This window comes from Salvelinus alpinus, unplaced genomic scaffold (genome assembly GCF_045679555.1).
Source record: "Salvelinus alpinus unplaced genomic scaffold, SLU_Salpinus.1 scaffold_178, whole genome shotgun sequence".
NCBI classification, from domain to species: domain Eukaryota; kingdom Metazoa; phylum Chordata; class Actinopteri; order Salmoniformes; family Salmonidae; genus Salvelinus; species Salvelinus alpinus.
Window position 1 is genome coordinate 36,057 of NW_027256119.1, and position 2,659 is coordinate 38,715.

General features: G+C 34.3%; 1 non-coding gene across 1 annotated transcript; it reads right to left on the reverse strand.

Moving 5' to 3' along the window:
- Positions 1 to 1,029: 1,029 nt before the first annotated feature.
- trnaa-ugc (transfer RNA alanine (anticodon UGC)) lies at positions 1,030 to 1,106 on the reverse strand. The gene has a single exon. It is a non-coding gene; the product is annotated as a tRNA-Ala (tRNA).
- Positions 1,107 to 2,659: the final 1,553 nt, after the last annotated feature.

Genomic DNA, 2,659 nt, shown 5'->3' on the forward strand with positions numbered 1-2,659 from the left:
TGAGAGAGTGTTACTAGACTGAGAGAGTATTACTAAATTGAGAGAGTGTTACTAAACTGAGAGAGTATTACTAAACTGAGAGAGCTGAGAGAGTATTACAAGACTGAGAGAGTATTACTAAACTGAGAGAGTTTTACTAAACTGAGAAAGTACTACTAACCCGAGAGAGTATTACTAAACTGAGAGAGTATTACTAAACTGAGAGAGCTGAGAGAATATTACTAAACTGAAAGAGTATTACTAAACTGAGAGAATATTACTAAACTGAGAGAGTATTACTAAACTGAGAGAGTATTACTAAACTGAGAGAGTTTTACTAGACTGAGATAGTATTACTCAACTGAGAGAGTATTACTAAACTGAGAGAGTGTTACTAGACTGAGAGAGTATTACTACACTTAGAGAATATTACTAAACTGACAGAGTATTACTAAACTGAGGGAGTATTACTAAACCGAGAGAGTATTACTAAACTGAGGGAGTATTACTAAACCGAGAGAGTATTGCAAAACTGAGAGAAATGAGAGAATATTACTAAACTGAGAGAATATTACTAAACTGAGAGAGTATTACTAAACTGAGGGAGTATTACTAAACCGAGAGAGTATTACTAACCTGAGAGAGAATTACTAAACTGAGAGAATATTACTAAACTGTGAGAGTATTACTAAACTGAGAGAGTATTACTAACCCGAGAGAGTATTACTAAACTGAGAGAGTATTACTAAATTGAGAGAGTGTTACTAGACTGAGATAGTATTACTCAACTGAGAGAGTATTACTAAACTGAGAGAGTGTTACTAGACTGAGAGAGTATTACTAAACTGAGAGAATATTACTAAACTGAGAGAGTATAACTAAACTGAGAGAGCTGAGAGAATATTACTAAACTGAGAGAATATTACTAAACTGAGAGAGTATTACTAAACTGAGAGAGTGTTACTACATTTAACATTTTTACATTTAAGTCATTTAGCAGACGCTCTTATCCAGAGCGACTACAAAATGGAAAGTTCGACATATTCGTCCTGGTCCCCCCGTGGGAATTGAACCCACAACCCTGGCGTTGCAAGCGCCATGCTCTACCAACTGAGCCACACGGGACCACAAAACTGAGAGAGTATATTACTAAACGGAGAGAATATTACTAAACGGAGAGAGTATTACTAAACTGAGAGAATATTACTAAACTGAGAGAGTATTACTAAACTGAGAGAGTGTTACTAAACTGAGTGAAAATTACTCAACGGAGAGATTATTACTCAACTGAGAGAGTATTACTAAACTGAGAGAGTATTACTAAACTGAGAGAGTGTTGCTAGACTGAGATAGTATTACTAAACTGAGAGGATATAACTAAACTGAGACAGTTTTACTAAACTGAGAGAGTGTTACTAGACTGAGAGAATATTACTAGACTGAGAGAGTATTACTAAATTGAGAGAGTGTTACTAAACTGAGAGAGTATTACTAAACTGAGAGAGCTGAGAGAGTATTACAACACTGAGAGTATTACTAAACAGAGAGAATATTACTAAACTGTGAGAGTATTATTACACTGAGAGAGTATTACTAACCCGAGAGAGTATTACTAAACTGTGAGAGTATTACTAAACTGAGAGAGTATTACTAACCCGAGAGAGTATTACCAAACTGAGAGAGTATTACTAAACTGAGAGAGTATTACTAAACTGAGAGAGTATTACTAAACTGAGAGAGTATTACTCAACTGAGAGAGTATTACAAAACTGATAGAATATTACTAAACTGAGAGAGTATTACTACACTGAGAGAGTATTACTAAACTGAGAGAGTTTTACTAGACTGAGATAGTATTACTCAACTGAGAGAGTATTACTAAACTGAGAGAGTGTTACTAGACTGAGAGAGTATTACTAAACTTAGAGAATATTACTAAACTGAGAGAGTATTACTAAACTGAGGGAGTATTACTAAACCGAGAGAGTATTACTAAACTGAGAGAATATTACTAAACTGAGAGAGTATTACTAAACTGAGAGAAATGAGAGAATATTACTAAACTGAGAGAATATTACTAAACTGAGAGAGTATTACTAAACTGGGGGAGTATTACTAAACTGAGAGAGTATTACTAACCTGAGAGAGTATTACTAAACTGAGAGAATATTACTAAACGGTGAGAGTATTACTAAACTGAGAGAGTATTACTAACCCGAGAGAGTATTACTAAACTGAGAGAGTATTACTAAACTGAGAGAGTGTTACTAGACTGAGATAGTATTACTCAACTGAGAGAGTATTACTAAACTGAGAGAGTGTTACTACACTGAGAGAGTATTACTAAACTGAGAGAATATTACTAAACTGAGAGAGTATAACTAAACTGAGAGAGCTGAGAGAATATTACTAAACTGAGAGAATATTACTAAACTGAGAGAGTATTACTAAACTGAGAGAGTGTTACTAAACTGAGAGAGTGTTACTAGACTGAGAGAGTATTACTAAATTGAGAGAGTGTTACTAAACTGAGAGAGTATTACTAAACTGAGAGAGCTGAGAGAGTATTACAAGACTGAGAGAGTATTACTAAACAGAGAGAATATTACTAAACTGTGAGAGTATTATTAAACTGAGAGAGTATTACTAACCCGAGAGAGTATTACTAAACTGTGAGAGT